Source organism: Hypanus sabinus, chromosome X1 (assembly GCF_030144855.1).
Source record: "Hypanus sabinus isolate sHypSab1 chromosome X1, sHypSab1.hap1, whole genome shotgun sequence".
NCBI classification, from domain to species: Eukaryota; Metazoa; Chordata; class Chondrichthyes; order Myliobatiformes; family Dasyatidae; genus Hypanus; species Hypanus sabinus.
The window spans coordinates 22359507-22376973 of NC_082738.1; the positions used below are offsets into that span (position 1 = coordinate 22359507).

At 41.0% G+C, this 17467-nt stretch overlaps 1 long non-coding RNA gene across 1 annotated transcript in view; it reads left to right on the plus strand.

Annotated features, from left to right (window-relative positions):
* The window catches only part of LOC132384683 (uncharacterized), a 94715-nt gene that overhangs the window by 61285 nt on the left and 15963 nt on the right, over positions 1-17467 (plus strand). The window contains exons 3-4 of the long non-coding RNA XR_009508983.1: positions 13457-13591; positions 15730-15809. This is a non-coding gene — a long non-coding RNA (uncharacterized LOC132384683). The remainder of the gene's footprint in view (positions 1-13456; positions 13592-15729; positions 15810-17467) is intronic.

Here is a 17467-nt window from a genome sequence, read left to right on the forward strand (position 1 = left end):
AAGCTTTCAAAAACAAAAGAAGGCAACTAAAAAAATCATAAGGCGAGAAGAGATGAAATATGAAGGAAAGCTAGCCAATAATATAAAAGAGGATTCCAAAACTTTTTATTCAGATATATAAAGGGTAAAAGAGAGCGATGAGTGGATATTGAACTGCTGTAAAATGAAGCTGGAGAGATAGTAATAGGGGATGAGGAAATGGCGGAAGAACTTAAGAAGTATTTTGTGTCAGTATTCACTATGGAAGACACTAACTGTATACCAGAAATTTGAGAGTGTCAGGGGGCAGACTTGGATTTTCAGAAAGAAATGTGACAAGGTGCCACACATGAGTCTGCTTAACAAGATAAGAGCCCATGGTATTACAGGAAAGAAAAGAGTGGGAATAAAGGGGACTTTTTTGGTTGGTTGTCACAGACTAGTGGTGTTCCGCAAGAGTTGGTTGGGACCACCTCTTTTCATGTTCTTTGTCAATGATTTGGATAATGGAATTGATAGCTTTGCGGCCAAGTTTGCAGATGGTACAAAGACAGGTGGAGGGGCAGATAGTGTTGAGGAAGCAGGGAGTCTGCAGAAGGACTTACACAGATTCTGAGAATGGGCAAAGCAGTGACAGTTTCATACATTTTGGTATAGGGAATAAAGGCATAGGTTATTTTCTAAGCTGGGTGAAAATTCAGAAATCAGAGATGCAAAGGGACTTGGAAGACCTTGTGCAGGATTCCCAAAAGGTTGACTTGCAGGTTGAGTTAGTGGTAAGGAAGACAAGTGGAATGTTGACATTCATGTCGAGAGGACTAGAATATAAGAGCAAGGATGTCATGCTGAGGCTTTATAAAGCGTTGTTCAGACCAAACTTGGAGTATTGAGAGCATTTTTAGGACTCTTATCTAAGAAAAGATGTGCTGACATTGGAGAGGGTCGAGAGGATGTTCAAGAGAATAATACTGGGAATTAAAGGGTTAACATTTGAGAAGAGTTAGAAGAATGAGGAGTGGATCTCATTGACATTTATCAAATATTGAAAGGCCTAGATAGAATGGATATGCAGTGGATGTTTCCTATAGTGGGGGAGTCTAGGACCAGAGGGCACAGCCTCAGAATAAAGGGACTTACATTTAGAACAGAGATGAGGAAGAATTTCTTTCGCCAGACTGTAGTGAATCTGTGGAATTTGTTGCCATGGATAATTGAGGAGGCCAAGTCATTGAGTATATTTAAAACAGAGATTGATAAGTTCTTGATTAGTAAGGGCATTGTGGGTTATGGGGAGAAGGCAGGAGAATGGGGAGGAAAAGGATAATAAATCAACCGTGATGGAATGGCAGAGAAGACTTGATGGGCTGAATGGCCTAATTCTGCTCCCGCGTCTTATGGTCTTATAGTCTTATGAATAATCCCAAGCCTATAAGGTATTGTTTTAAGTGTAATGTATGAAATACACAAATCAATTGCACACAGTAATTTCCCACAAGCACTGTGATTAGTTGCCATTGATTATGGCACTACAAAAGGAGAGACTAAACAACCAAAGGACTCAACCACTAACCACAGCCACCACTTAATTTTGCCAATAGTGCACCAGAATATGTGGATCCTGAACTGGTCTCTCCAGCCACCCGAGGACCGACCAAAAGGCAAACCCTTAGAACACCATACTCAACTCAAGCGATCACACTTCTGCTACTATGTCTCTGGCTCGTTGAGGTACTTGCAGCAAAAAGGACAAATGGGACTTTGGTTTAATATATCATCTGAAAGGTATCATCGGGAGTGCAGTATAACACTCAAGAAGCTCAACATCATTCAAGACAAAGCAATCTGCTGAATCAACATAGCCTCCACCACTGGAGCACAGTGACCACACTGCAGTTACAAAATGCCCTGTGGTACTTGCCCAGGCTGCTCCTACAGCTCCTGCCAACACATAACTTCTATTATCAAGAAAGACAAGGACAACAGGTGCACAGTCACACTATATTCTGACGTTGATTCTTCATTGTTGCTGCTGTATCTCACTCCTGGAACTCCCATCAATGGCACTGTGGAGTATGTTCATTAGACGGACTGTAGTGTTTCCAAAAAGGGACTTGCCAGCACATTTTGAGTAATTAGGGATGAGTATTAAATGTTAACCAGATTAAAAAAAAGATAAAAAACCACCTCAGCAATGAACCCTCAGCTGAAATTTGTGCTCAAGGATGGGAAGAGCTTGAAACCTCAGTCTTGTGACTCAGATACAATATATGGCCCTTTTTTAAAAGTCTTATTTCTAAGACTCTAGCACTCTAATAGAATGTCACAAAAGATGTAATGATGTGACTTTACTAAATTACTTCCACATTTACCCCTCTGAAACAAAAATATTTGTTTTAGCAGTTGCAGATGGTCAGAACTCCAAGTAATGGGCACACAATGATATCTGCACAAAAGATTACGAAAGAAAACTCCTTTAATGATCTAGTGGAGATGGACACCCACACTTCAATACCATTAAGCCAGGTGTTAGGATAAGTTCAAGGTGTAGAATAAATTGGTTTATTAATATCACATGTACCAAGGTACAGTGAAAAAGCTTTTCATACAGATCAATTCTGTATAAGCAGAATGCAAGTCAAGTTTTTCCACTGTAAATTACCTGATCTCTAATAGATTACCACAATTGGCTTCAGTAGCCCTGAATTAGGAAAAGGGAATTTCATCCAGGGTTCCCAGGCCTGATGGTGAAGCAGTAAAGAATATCAGTCGTTCCCTGGAGTAGCATTGCATACCAACATCAAATCAGGAACCAAAATTGAAAAACAGATTCACTAGGTAGATACCCCTCAAAGTACTCTCACTTCTCCTTGAAAGTTCCTTGGAGTCAAGGTTGATTTGATTCCATTCCAGTTCCGTGGGCTCTGAGGCACCTAGGGTGGTTGCAAGTGGGGTAGCAGGTGCTTCGACAAGGCAGGCAGGTTGCTTGTAAGATGGCGTGCTCCATCCACCATTTATGTTGGGCTTCTAGGTACTCCAGATGCATGAAATCGCGGTTCTTTTCCATTATGAGCAGTCATAGGAATTAATGCATGTCCTGGATATCAGTGAGGTGCTGGACCTCCTGGATTGCTTCCACCCTCTGCCTATTCTATAGGTTATGATTTTCTGTTAAACTTTGACCTTCTGGTGCCTATAGTGGTGCTTACGGTACATAGTTAACACATTATGCCTTGGATTCCTTTCTACCACACACAGTTTCGTCCATTAAAATCTTGACTCAGTGTTTCCATTAATTCATCCCTTTGAGTTGTTTCAGTATTATTCGTTCAACCTCGAACCTTTCAAGGACAAGAGTCGCATATTCTAACAAATTAGCAGTGAAAGAAGAAGTACGTATGCCAGAGTGATTTGTGGTTCAGGCATTTTGCAGGCAGCTAGCATAGACTCAATAAACCATGGATATTCATACTTTGACAAGTTACTGCTGGATCTTTAAAGCAGCTCGTTATAACAAAAAAAAACAAGCTGCTATGTTTACAGAATTCCTCAGTTGCTGCAAAACAGAGAGCATCAAATCACTGTCAGTAATCCCACAAAACATCAGTATTATACAATGCCTGTAAAAAGTCCCCTTGGAAGTTTTCATGTTTTATTGTTCTACAACATTGAATCATAGTGGATGTAATTTGGCTTTTTTTTTGACACTGATCAAAAGAAAAAAGACTATTTTGTATCAAAGTGAAAACAGATCTTACAAAGTGATCTAAATTAATTATAAATAGAAAACACAAAATAATTGATTGCACAAGTATTCACCCCCTTTAATATGACACACCAAATCTTCACTCAGGCAGCCAATTGGTTTTAGGAGTCACATAATTAAGGTGTCCTAGCTATATATAAACCTGTGTGCAGTCAAGGTGTGTCAATAGATTTTAGTAAAAATACTCCAGTATCTGGACACTCAGTGGTGTCAGTACTGGTGAGTCAGTATCCTGGCAAAAACTACACCAAGAAGACAAAAGAACACTCCAAGCAACTCCACAAAAAGGGTATTGAAAAACACAAGTCAGGAGATGGGTTTCAGAATCAGAATCAGGTTTATTATCACCAGCATGTGACGTGAAATTTGTTAACTTAGCAGCAGCAGTTCAATGCAATACATGATCTAGCAGACAGAAAAAATAATAATAATAAATAAAATAAAAAAATAATAATAGTAAATAAATCAATTACGTATATTGAATAGATTTTTAAAAGTGTGCAAAAACAGAAATACTGTATATTTTTTAAAAAGTGGGGTAGTGTCCAAAGCTTTAACGTCCATTTAGGAATCAGATGGCAGAGGGGAAGAAGCTGTTCCTGAATTGCTGAGTGTGTGCCTTCAGGCTTTTGTATCTCCTACCTGATGGTAACAATGAGAAAAGGGCATGCCCTGGGTGCTGGAAGTCCTTAATAGTGGACGCAGCCTTTTTGAGGCACTGCACCCTAACTATGTCCTGGGTACTTTGTAGGATAGTACCCAAGATGGAACTGACTAGATCTACAACCTTCTGCAGCTTCTTTCGGTCCTGTGCAGTAGCCCCTCCATACCAGACAGTGATGCAGCCTGTCAAAATGCTCTCCATGATACAACTATAGAAGTTTTTGAGTGTATTTGTTGACATGACAAATCTCTTCAAACTCCTAATAAAGTATAGCTGCTATCTTGCTTTCTTTATGACTACATCGGTATGTTGGGACCAGATTAGATCCTCAGTGATCTTGACACCCATGAACTTGAAACTGCTCACATTCTCCACTTCTGATCCCTCTATGAGGATTGGTATGTGTTCCTTTGTCTTACCCTTCCTGAAGTCCACAATTAGCTCTTTCGTCTTACTGACATTGAGTGCCAGGTTGTTGCTGTGGCACCATTTCACTAGTTGGCATATCTTACTCCTATATGCCCCCCATCAGCTAATTTGTAGATGGTATTTGAGCTATGCCTAGCCACACAGTCATGTGTATACAGAGATTAGAGCAGTGGGCTAAGCACACACCTCTCAGGTGCGGCAGTGTTGATCATGAGCGAGGAGGATATATTATCACCAATCCGCACAGACTGTGGTCTTCCGGTACAGGAAAATTTCCAAGAAACTGAATATCTCTTGGAGTACAGTTAAGCCAGTTGCAGAGAAACAGAAAGAATACAGCACAGCTATAAATCTGCCTAGAGCGGGCCTACCTCAAAAACTGAGTGACCATGCAAGAGGGAGTCTAGTGAGGAAGGCCACCAAGAGACCTATGACAACTCTGGAGGAGTTACAAGCTTCAGTGGCTGAGATGGGAGAAACTGTGCATACGACTGTTGCCTGGTTGCTTCACCAGTTGCAGCTTCATGGGAGAGTAGCAAAGAGAAAGTCACTGTTGAAAAAAACTCACATGAAATCTTGGTTAGAGTTTGCCAGAAAGCATGTGGGAAACCCTGAAGCCAGTTGGAAGAAGGTTCTATGGTCTGTGGAAACCAAAATTGAGCTTTTTGTCCTTCAGACTAAACGCGACTATACTTCAGACTATCCTTACCATGAAGCATGGTGGTGGCTGCATCATGCTGTGAGGATGTTTCACTGCAGCAGGCCCTGGAAGGCTTGTGAAGGTAGAGGGTAAAACAAATGCAACAAAATACAGGAGAATCCTGGAGGAAAACCTGATGCAGTTTGCAAGAGAACTGCAACTTGGGAGAAGATTAGTTTTCCAGCAAGACAATGATCCAAGTATAAAGCCAAAGCTACACAGAAATGGCTTAGAAACAAAGTTGTTGTCCAAGAGTGGCCAAGTCAGAGCCCAGACCTCAATCCAATTGAGAATTTGTGGCTGGACTTGAAAAGGGCTGTTCAGTCACAATCTCCATGTGATCTGACAAAGCTTGATCAATTTTGTAAAGAAGAATAGGGACAAATTTCAGTGTCCAGATGTTCAAAGCTGATAGAGACCTATCCACACAGACTCAAGGTTGTAATTGCTGCTGAAGGTGCATCTACTAAATATTGACTTGAAGGAATTGATTAATTATGCAATTATTTTGTGTTTAGTAATTGTAATAAATTTAGACCAATTTGTAGAAATTAGTTTTTTCTTTGACGCGAATGTCTTTTTCTGTTGATCAGTGTCAAAAAAAACCAAATTAAATCCACTGTAATTCAATATCGTAAAACAATAAAACATGAAAACTTCCAAGGGAGCACTATATAACACATTTGTTGATCGTCTGTGAACTGAGAGGCAGTTGTGGCAATGGTTGTGAGCAATGCATGACCACAGACAATGGCATTGAGGTAAGAGATGTTGTTTTCTGCAGATTGTCTCAATTCATGGTACTTTTTTTCATTTAAAAACCCTTAATAAGATTGTGGTCTCATATATCTCCCAGAACTATATACAAAATTCAACAACAACTTACATTTATATAATCTCTTTCAAGTCGCAAATCATTGCAAGTTGGTTCATTCTCGGATCAAGATGATCCAAACCCCATTATTCAAACACTCAAGCCATTGTTGACCCATTCACTGAAGCATAAGAAAGGATGGTCCTGTATAAACCTGCCCTTTCTGAAACTTACTGCCCTGCAAGGATTACATACAACAGGCTCTAGGAAAATATGACCAACACCATCACTTCAAAAATAACTGGAAAAACAAGATAACTAACATTCTCTCCCAGATAAAAAGTTCAAGTTCAAGGTTATTATCAAAGGCATGCATACCTGGGGAAGAAAATGTCATGAAAATAAGCTTTTTGTAGCAGCAGCACAGTACATTACAAACATGACAAATTACCATAAGTTATACGTAACTAACACAACAAAAGAAATATTATGACATTAGTGCAACTTGAGGGAGAGAGAGAAAAGAAATGTAGTCTGAAGTAGTGTTAGCGTTTTTCATGTTGATTCAAGTACCTGACACAGTGGGGTAGAAGCTGTTGTTGAACGTTGAGGTGTGGGGTCTTCAGGCTCCTCCCTGATCACAGCATCGGGCAGAGGGCACGGTTTGGATGGATGTCACCTTCTTGAATCATTGCCTCTTGTAAACATCCTTGATAGTGGAGTGAGCCATACCCATGATGGAACACCAGCATCTTCAGCATTGAGGCTCGAGTCAGTCAACTACATTGGACAGGCCACATTGTACCCATTCCTGACTCTAGGTGCCCAGAACGGAAACCTTACTCCTGGCTGTGATCTAGGAACAGATCACTAGGCAGACAAAGGAAGAAGATTGAAGGATGTGTTGAAAGCCCCCTAAAAGAAATATAACACCCTCACAAACTTCTTGAAACCTCTGGCCCATAAACATTAAAAAGGTGAAGAGGGTGCATTTGGAATGGTAGTAGGAACCTCTAGTCCATCATTGGAACACACAGACATCTCGAGCAAGATGCGGAAAAAGAGCTCCTCCTCACAAGCTACCCACCCACCCTATCAGTCACCTCCTGCCCTATATGAAGAGTGCTGTTCCCACAGTGATTGGCCTCATTAATAACGATGATAAGATGGCGTACAGAAAGGAGGCAGAATGGCTGGTAGGATGGTGTGAGCACTACAATTTGAGTCTCAACGTGAACAAAACCAGAGGGATGATTTTGGACTTCAGGAAGGTGCTGGCTGACCACTCCTCACTGCATGTAAATGGCTCCGCCATGGAGAGAGTTTGAAGCACCAAGTTTCTGAGAGTGTACATAATGGACGATCTCACCTGGTCTCTCAACACCACCTCTTTGGTCAAGAAAGCACAGTAGCATCTCCATTTACTGAAGAGATTGAGGTGAGCAAGGCTCCCCAACCCCATTCTAACCAATTTTTAGAGGAGCACTGTCAGGACTGTACTGAACAGCTGCATCACTGTCTGCTACAAGAATTGCAAGTCATCTCACTACAAGTCCCTATAAAGGATTGTGAAGACTACTGAGAGGATCATCGGAGTCTCTCTTCCACCATCAGAGATATTTATCCAGAGCACTGCGCACGCAGGGTCCTTGGATTGTCGATGATCACTCCCATCTGTCTAACTATCGCTGTGACCCCCGACCATCACCCAGGTCATCTATATCAATGATCTAGATGATAATGTGTTTGACTGGATCAGTAAATTTGTGGATGACACCAAGATTGGGGTTGTAGTGGATAGCAAGGTAGGCTATCATGGCTTGCAGAGGGATCTGGACAGGCTGGAAAAATGGGCTGGAAAATGGCAGATGGAACTTAATGCAGATAAGTGCAAGGTTTTGCACTTCGGTAGGACCAACCAGGGTAGGTCTTACACAGTGAACAGTAGGGCACTGAGGAGTGTGATAGAACAAAGGGATCTGGGAATACAGGTATATAATTTGTTGAAAGTGGCGTCACAGGTAGATAGGGTCATAAAAAAAGCTTTGGGCACATTGGCCTTTGTAGACAGCATTGAGTACAGAAGATGGTATGTTATATAAGACATTGGTGAGGGTTATTTTGGAGTATTGCATCTAGTTTTGGTCACCTACCTACAATAAAAGATGTAAGTAAGGTTGAACGAGTGCAAAGAAAATTTACAAGGATGTTGCCAGGTCTGGAGGCCTAAGTTATAAGGAAAGATTGAATAGGTTAGGGCTGTATTCTTTAGAATGTAGAAGATTGAGAGGAGATTTGATAGAGGTATACAAAATTATGAGGGGTATAGATAGGGTTAATGCAAGCAGGCATTTCCCACTGAGATTGGGTTGGACTATTACCAAAGGTCAAGAGTTAAGGGTAAAAGGTGAGAAGCTTAAGGTGAAAATGAGGGGAGACTTCTTTACTCAGAGGGTTGTGAGAGTGTGGCATGATCTGGCCAGCACTAGCTCAATTTCAACAGTTAAGAGAAGTTTGGATAGGTACATGAATAGTAGGGATATGGAGGGCTATGGGCCCAGGCAGTATAAATGGTTTTGGCGTGGACTAGGCAGGCCAAAGGGCCTGTTTCTGTGCTATATTTCTCTATGACTCGAAGAAGCATTATAGCATTAGGACACAAATTGTTAGGTGGGAAACAACTTCCTCCCCAGGCCGTAAGACAACTGAGCTCCCTGCCACCACCCGCGTCTCATCACATAGAAGCTCCAGTAGTGTTATACTGTTTACGTTTTAACTTGTGTCATAAATGCACCTTAGTATTTGTTAACTTACTTGTGGTATTATTGCTTAGTGTGAGTTATATGTATCGTGTTGTGCACCCTTGGTCTGGAAGAACATTGTTGATACATGTGTACAATCAAATGTCAATCAACTAAACTTAAACCTCAACACTGGCCTCAACAGTCACCTCAGAACCCATGGAACTGGAGTGGAAGCAATTCGTTCTTGATCCTGAGGGACTGTCTAGGACAGAGAGGAATATCAGCAAAGGAAAATTAACACCAGGAACCAGAAGATATATCGGAAGGGAGATGGAAAAGCTTGATCAAGAATGCTGATTTTCATGGAATCCGTTAAAGGATGAGCGAAAGGCAGAACTGTTTTTGGAAGAAATTGCAGAGGTTATGGGCAAGGCAGCATAATTACCATTTGGGGGAACAACTGCAAACAGGAACGAGTGAGGCTCAAAAATTGAAAGGGCATGCAGGCCATCAAGGCTTGTTGGGTTAAAGAGACAGAAAAAAATAAATTGAAAAGAAATGAGACTTTAATATACAGGGAGCCAGCAAAGGTCAGAAAAATACAGGACAATGGTTGAATGAGACTTGGAGCAGGCTATGCCTTGGACAGCAGAATTCTGAGGAACACTGATTTATATTATATAATGGAGGCCTGCCAGGAATGCATTAGAGCAGACCAATTTTGAGTTAACAAAATTATAGATGAATGCTTCCGTACATGGGCAGTTTTGAGATGGCATGGAGATGTGATCAGAAGCTCATTCTGCAGCCAATTGTTATCTCAAGTTTGTGAAAAATCTGACTTGGATTCCAAAAGTACCCAGGCAGGAACCAAAGTGAATATATTTCTCTCCTTGCTATTTCACTGAAGGAAATCTCTGCTTTTCCAGTATTAGATGTTGATTCCTTAACTGAGTTTTTCAAGGAGATGGTGAAAGTGATCATTGAAAGTAGAGCAGTGGATGTCCCCTACATGAATTTTAATAAATGGTTTGGCAAGGTCCTTCACGTAGGTTCGTCCAAAAAAATGAAGGTGCATGAGACCCATGGTGACTGGGCCGTTTAGATTCAGAATTGGCTTGCCCGTAGAGCACAGACTGTAGTGGTCAATGGCTCTTATTCTGGTTAGATGTCTGTAACTAGTTGTTTTCCACAGGAATCTGTACTGGGACTTCTGCTGTATGTGAAAATGTGGATGGGCGGATTAGCAAATTTGCAGGTGATAGCATTGTGGATAGTGTAGAAAGCTGCTAAAGGATGTAGCAGATTACAGATAGAGTTGAGAAATGGCAGATGGTATTTAGTCTGGGCAAGTGTTGGGTGTTGCACTTTGGGAGATCAAATGAGGTATGCCAACTAGTGGAATGGTGCCGCAGCAACAACCTGGCACTCAACATCAGTAAGACAAAAAAGCTGATTGTGGACTTCAGGAAGGGTAAGATGAAGGAACACATACCAATCCTCATAGAGGGATCAGAAGTGGAGAGAGTGAGCAGTTTCAATTTCATGGGTGTCAAGATCACTGAGGATCTAACCTGGTCCCAACATACCGATGTAGTCATAAAGAAAGCAAGATAGCAGCTATACTTTATTAGGAGTTTGAAGAGATTTGGCATGTCAACAAAAACACTCAAAAACTTCTATAGTTGTACTATGGAGAGCATTCTGACAGGCTGCATCACTGTCTGGTATGGAGGGGCTACTGTACAGGACCAAAAGAAGCTGCAGGAGGTTGTAAATCTAGCCAGCTCCATCTTGGGCACGAGCCTACAAAGTACCCAGGACATCTTTAGGGAGCAGTGTCTCAGAAGGCAGCGTCCATTATTAAGGACCTCCAGCACCCAGGGCATGCCCTTTTCTCACTGTTACCATCAGGTAGGAGATACAGAAGCCTGAAGGCACACACTCAATGATTCAGGAACAGCTTTTTCCCCTCTGCCATCCGATTCCTTAATGGACATTGAAGCTTTGGACACTAACTCACTTTTTAAAAAAATATACAGTATTTCTGTTTTTGCACATTTTAAAATATCTATTCAATATACATAATTGATTTACTTGTTTATTTATTATTGTTTTATTTTATTTATTATTTTTTCTCTCTCTCTCTCTCTCTCTGCTAGATTATGTATTGCATTGAACTGCTGCTGCTAAGTTAACAAATTTCACATCACATACCAGTGATAATAAACCTGATTCTGATTCTGATAAATGAAAAGTACACAGCTAATGGCAGGACCCTCAACAGTGGTGAAGTACTGAAGGGTCTTGGGGTCCCAACTTCATAGCTCCCAGAAAGTGGTTAGGATAGTAAAGAGGTGTACAAGATGTTTTACTTTATTAGTAAATAAGTTACTGTATTATTATTTATTAATTCAAGAGTCAGGAAGCTCTGTTGCAGCTTTGTAAAATTCTAGATAAGCTGCATTTAGATTTGGTCGCCCCATTATAGAAGGCCTTGGAGAGGGTGCAGAAGAGGTTCACCAGAATGCTGCCTGGATTACAGGACATGTGCTTCAAGGAGAATTTGGACAAAGTAAGATCTTTTCCTGGACCAATGAAGGCTGAATGACCAATGATAGACAGATAGACAGACAGTATCTTTTCCCGGGGTCAAAATGTCAAATACTAGAGATCATGTATTTAAGATGAAGGGGGAAAGTTGAAAGAAGAGGATTTTTTTATACAGAGAATGGTGGGTGCCTGGAGTGCACAGCTAGGGGTGGTGGTGGTGACCAGTATGATCGAGTTGTTTACGAGGCTCTGGTAAGCATATGAATATGCCTAATAGAAGGATATGGTACAAAGAGATTAGGTGTAATTTGCTTAATTATTTTGCCACAACTGAATGGGTTGTTGGGCTTGTTCCTGTGCTGTACTGTTCTTTGTCCTAAGGTGTGTATTTCAAAGCTCATAGCAGTGTGCTGACCAATATTAGTATACAAATGAAGAATAGAAGCAAGCAATTTTAACATTTCTGGGGTTATGGGGTTGTGAGTGGGTCATGAAGTTATTGCAGGTTATTCTCTACAATTTGATATATATTTACAGAATCACATCAGGGTAATTCCACCCAACTGGAACATGGAGGATTTCTTGAGCAAAAATAGAGTTTTCAAAGTTGTGGATGCAACAAGAAATACAAGGGTATAGCTTCATATCCACAGTCACATACAACTTTATTTCTGACTTTAAGAAGGACTATTGCTCCAATGAGAGGTTTTTAAACATGAAATGGTAAGAAACACAGGGTAAAAGACCGAGGCAGCAAAAACATCTTCAAAGACCTGAAAGAAAATGGTTGGATTGTTTGTAAGGATAGCAGAAGTTGTATCTTCTGTACTTGTAAAGATGATGTTGGATGGAGAGGGTCACAGGGAATGGAGGGGGTAATTGAAAATTGGACCAAGAGTTATGGATGGAGTTTCTGCACTTTAAGAATGAGTGTAAAGCACCTCAATTGCTATTTGGAAGATACCATGGGAGGTCAAGATGGTTTAATAATGAGTAGAACCTGGATTAGCAGCATTAAAGAAAACAGGTACTTAGATTTGTAAAGGTAGTCTACCTGAGTGTAAGGAACGGAGGTATAATGACTACAGGTGGAAAGTGAAATGCAGGAAAAGGGGAAAAGTGAAGGAGCAACAGTCAAAATATGCAGAAACCACGGCTAATAAAGTTCTCCAGTAGACCTCTACTTCTTCAGGAGGTGGAAGAAAGTTGATATGTCCGTTTATTTATCAATGCACCGTAAAAAGAATCCTATCTGGATGCAACATGGCATGGTATGGCAACTGCTCTGCCTGAGACCACAAGAAACCGCAGAGAGTTGTGGACGCAGCTCAATACGTCTTGGAAACCAACCTCCCCTCCATGGACTCTGTCTACACTTCTCGCTGCCTCAGTAAAGCAGCCAGCATAACCAAAGACCCCCACCCACCCCAGATATTCCCTGTCTCCTTCCTCCCATCAGGCAGAAGATGTATACAACCAGGCTCAAGGACATCTTCTATCCCGCTTTTGTAAGACTACAGAACAGTTCCAGGCAAGATAAGGTGGACTCTTGACCTCACAGCCTTCCTCATTATGGCTCTGCACCATATTGTCTTCCTGCAGTGCACTCTCTCCGTGACTATAATAGTTTATTCCACATTCTGTTATTGTTCTCCTTTGTGCTCCTCAATGCACTGTTGTAGCAAAATTATTTATATGGATGGCATGCAAAACAAAGCTTTCCAATGTTGTTACATTCAATGATATCAAACCAGCTTACCAAATTAAAATCTACATGGGGAAAAATTAAGCTATGTTCATGTTGTTCCAGGTGCTAGATTCGAGTAGGTTATCCTTGAAATGCATCAGAAGTCCTGCGAGGATCAAAGCTCAGAGGGCTGATAGAGTTGGTACAGACTGGGTGAAGTCAGCGATGAACAGATATTTTGATTGCAAAGTACTGCAGGTGAGTAAGACAAGAATCCATGAGTGGCAGAGCGGTGAAGTGTATATTTCAAATAATTTAAGTGGCCATATGGAGACAGCTGTTGCCAGTGCCTAGACTTCAGCATGAAGACAAGACAGCCACTGGTGCCTGTGGATGTATCTCCTGGGGATCAATGTTGAGAAACCTAGAAGTCACAGTGATGAATAACAAAGAGCCAAGTGATGAATAGCCAATTATTCTTTTTTGGTGGTATTGATTGAGGCAGAAAATGTTTGTTTGGGCACCAGCAAACGTCTCTGCTCTTTTGGTATGTGAATTTAACCCACAAACTCCAGATTCACCTTCAGATTCAGACAAAAGACTGCAATTTGATTGAAGCATACTTACAAGATAGGGGACAGAGGATGACTGCTTTCTTTAGGCATGGGGGTAGAGTCTCAGTTTAATACTGGGAGGATGATGTTTCTGTCATCCTGCATTAAAAAAATGTTGAATTATAATCTGGTCCTTCTTCAGTTACATTTTGTTGCATGCAACTTCTTCAAAGCAATTTTTTCCCAAATATAATTTTAATTATATGCAACATTTTAGATGATTGTTGGTATGCAAATTCCTTCTAGCTGTATTGACTAAAAGCAACAATAAACTTGACATGAAGATTTCTGAGAAGCAAGAAGAGAAAACTAATTAAATTAGTTAAGAACAGATTCTGAAAAAGATACTATATCCATGATTTCCCATCAATCTGTTCCCACCCTAAAACCCCTAATAAATTTGAAGTCGGGTTTGAAATAAACTTTTTTTTTCAGATATTTCCCTGTGTGTGTGCGTGTGCGCTCTTAACTCATGGTGGAGTCGTCAGGGCGCCGTCATGACAAGCTTTTTGCACTGATCTTTCTGGTGATTGCTCATCATATGGGCATCTGAAACCTCTCTCCAGGTTTTTGGAGCCAGCTGGATTCGAACTTGGGAGCCCTTGCTCCGAAGTCCAGCACTGATGCCACTACACCACCAGCCGGCCTTATTTCCCAGTAGCATGATTCAATTTCAAATCATAAAATCATCTTGTGTGCATTCAAATGCTATCAGCAATGCTTGCACTTGAAGGCCTCAGCCTAAATGTTTGGGGTCTGGATGATAATTTCACAAAAGCCACAAGGCTTCTTGTTGAAGAGAGATGTGATATTGTGTAGTGGATTCAATAAGACAGGATATGCAAGTAGTATTTTGCTTGCTTCCATTCTGCTCTAACTGCATGTATCTTGATTTGCTTTTATAAATGAATTGAAGAAAGGACAAATGTAATTTTTAAACCATTTATGAAAGCCCTGTGGAAGCAAACTTCTATAAAACGTTTTTAGGATTGATAAGGAAGGGGCAGGAATAGGAATAGGAAAGGGCAGCAGAGGGTCAAGGAAAAGAGAAGTTGTCAGGGTGGAGTGGAGCAAAAACAATGTCAGCATTTTATTAAAACTGAAAGCATGATTAGCCAGTACTGCCAAACAGACTGCAAAAAAAAAAATTGTGAACTAAAGACAATTCTATAAAGGTCACAGGGCCATACACAAAGGGACATTATTCACCATTTTTTTCTTTTAACTCCTGTTCCCAATATTTGCTGTAGCATCTTAAGTCTCAAGGAAGGGTTTCTCAGATACCACTGCTGGACACAGTTTTTTTAATAACTTCTGGTCTCTGTTTAAAAGAGAAGAGAAAAACACGGCTCATTTCTTGACTGTTATCAAGTCAATCATGCTAGCAGGTTAGCATTTCAGGACAAGATTGGACTCAGCTGCAAAATTCGAACCTCTTTCCACAGATACTCGTGACGAATGGCCACTTGTTACCAAGTGCCACAATGTGGAATCGTACATACACAAGCGTCTGCTTTATTAGTAGAGAGGTGCAAAGGCAAGACAGAAAATTGTAAGAAAAGAAATTGGCAAAGTTACTTCATGATCTCATTAGCCTAGTGTATTGAAATTTTGCCTTCATCCATTATTCCATCAATTATAAATGAATCATTGAAGTAGTGCTTGGTTACTGAAAGAGTAACTGAAGCATTATCGTAATTTAAACTTGTATTATAGATAAATAGTTTTTAATGACTACAAAGATAGGTCATGCTTTTGAAAGAGTCATCTTCATTTTTCCAGATTACGTGCATTGTCCACACACTGTGAGAGTATAACTTCCCGGGAAATCATGAACTCAGAGCATGACATTGCAGATTGGGGTAAGTGTTACAGGGCCAGTTAATTTTTCCAGAAAATGAACTCAAATTAAACATTTAACATTCATGTATTTCAATAACTATGCCCCTCAATGCCTGTAAGTACAGATTGGTGAGATTCAGTTTTGTAAAACATTCTGACAAAGAACCCCAACCAGCACATGAGCTATTTTGCTTTCCATAGATACTGCCTGATCTGCTGAGTATTTCTAGCATTTTATGTTTCCATTTCAGATTTTCAGTGTCTCAGTTTTATGATTTACATTTCATGAAGAGCATTCTTGTTATTTAAGGAATGACATTTTGGGGGCAGATTAGTTGTGCTTCCTCATACATCCACTACTGTACAGACTTAAGAAGAAGCTGCTTATGTATCAGAGCCAAAAATAACACCAGGGCAACCTTTCAAAGACACCTAGAACCAGAAAGTACCATTGAAACCCATTTGGCTAGTCCTAGTATTGTATGTGTCAGTCAAGCCTCAATAATAAAGTGTAACAAAGGTTTGATTGTTCCAGGTGATAGCATTGTGTAGGTAGCTATGAAGTAACTGAGGAATGATCATAATGTGACAATTAGGCATTTTCACCTGCAAACAGAAGCCGAAAGAGAACACTGAAGCATCTATGGCTGTGTCTGCAGTTGCCTCTTCAGTTTAGCTTGGGTCTTTGTACCATTAGAAATATAGAAACATAGAAAACCTACAGCACAATACAGGCCCTTTGGCCCACAAAGCTGTACCAGACATGTCCTTACCTTAGAACTACCTATGCTTACCCATAGCCCTGTGTTTTTCTAAGCTCCATGTAGCCATCCAGGAGTCTCTTAAAATACCCTACCATTTCTGCCTCCACTGCTGCCGCCAGCAGCCCATTCCACGCACTCACCACTGCCTGCGTTAAAAAAAACTTACCTCCTCTGTACCCATTTCCAAGCACCTTAAAACTATAAGAGCAAACACGAGGAAATCTGCAGATGCTGGCAATTCAAACAACAGCACACAAAAAGTGCTGGTAGAACACAGCAGGCCAGGCAGCATCTATAGGGAGAAGCGCTGTCGACGTTTCGGGCCGAGACCCTTCGTCAGGACTAACTGAAAGGAAAGATAGTAAGAGATTTGAAAGTAGGAGGGGGAGGGGGAAATGCGAAATGATAGGAGAAGGCAGGAGGGGGTGGGATGAAGCTAAGAGCTGGAAAGGTGATTGGCGAAAGTGATACAGAGCTGGAGAAGGGAAAGGATCATGGGAAGGGAGGCCTCAGGAGAAAGAAAGGGGTGGGGGGAGCACCAGAAGGAGATGGAGAACAGGCAAACAATTAAATATGTCAGGGATGGGGTAAGAAGTGGAGGAGGGGCAGTAATGGAAGTTACAGAAGTCAATGTTCATGCCATCAGTTTGGAGGCTACCCAGCCGGTATATAAAGTGTTGTTCCTCCAACCTGAGTTTGGAGGCTACCCAGCCGGTATATAAAGTGTTGTTCCTCCAACCTGAGTTTGGATTCATTTTGACAGTAGAGGAGGCCATGGATAGACATATCGGAATGGGAATGGGACATGGAATTAAAATGTGTGGCCACTGGGAGATCCTGCTTTCTCTGGCGGACTGAGCACAGATGTTCAGTGAAACGGTCTCCCAGTCTGCATCGGGTCTCACCAATATATA